Below are 1,252 nucleotides of genomic sequence, written 5' to 3' on the forward strand. Positions count from 1 at the left end.
GAGGACTTTGAATGTCAAAATAAGAGCTTGGGTTTTATTCAATTGGCAGGGAGCAAAGTGTCATGACCTTATTTGATTCCTTAAATATCTCCAAAAAATGATAGGATAATATTTTCTTCTTATGAATAGTATCCCCTACAGGGTATTCCTTTGTCTTATGCCTGGTTTATTCCTATATACCCTAGGGCATATTTTACAATCCTGAATGCACATTAGATATAAAATCTGAGAAACTTAGGGGGAAAAAATGATGGCTGAGTCACACTGCAGACCAATTTTATACACATATTTTGAGGAGGGCTCAGTCACCAATATTTTTCTTAAAAACTCTCTCATTTTAATTATAACATGCAGCTAGGGCATAGAAATAGTGCTTTAGATTCAAATCCTATATCATCAGCAGAAAGGCCATCAGTTAGTCTCCATCCTTCAGTGAGGTTATCTCTATAAAATTCTTAAAGGTCAAAGAGCCAAAACAATTTTATAACTCAAGAAACATATTTGAAAAACATTAAGATAAACTTGATTTTAATAAGTCTCTCCTCCTCATCAGAGGAGAGTTATATTCACACTCCCCTTAGCTTTTGCTCAAACAAAAAAAAAATAATAATGATAAATTCAATCAGTAATCAATCCACATAACTGAATCTCACTGGCCTCTCTATATGAATAGATGCCCTGGGTCACTTGTCTGTATCTCTGTTCCCATCCTAGAAAATTCAGATGAACCAGCTCCACTGTGGGAGGCTAGCTGAGACCTTAACCTCCAAAAAGTGATCTGCAAATGAAATGTATCAAATCATAAAATTGTTCTGACACTTTTACTTATGACAGTTATTAAAATTGTAATCAGATGCACCCATACCTTATGAAAAGCTTCAGTATGTATTGGAATTTTACTTTTCCTGTCCTAGATGTAAACTATTACACCTTTGAGACATACTCATTAAATGTTCATTGTTATTTGAAATTACAAATAAATCAGCCCCTTTTTGTTCATTCTCATTATACTGCAACTTTGCAGACAAGGAAAGAAGATTGGGAAGGATCTATGAATTTCCAACATTACCCAGGTAGGCAGAGATGGACCCACATCTTGAACAAGGAACTCTCTGATCCCAAAGCCCCTGTTTATCACCAGGCCTTTCCAAGTATGGTTGGCACTTCCCTTCACCACTCGAAGAGAGTCACTTAATCCTCATGAGCTTCCTCAACACCCTTCCATCTGGGACATAACAGTTCTAGCACTTTT

Source organism: Orycteropus afer, unplaced genomic scaffold, assembly GCF_000298275.1.
Source record: "Orycteropus afer afer isolate SDZICR_OR568_19922 unplaced genomic scaffold, OryAfe1.0 scaffold00025, whole genome shotgun sequence".
NCBI classification, from domain to species: Eukaryota; Metazoa; Chordata; class Mammalia; order Tubulidentata; family Orycteropodidae; genus Orycteropus; species Orycteropus afer.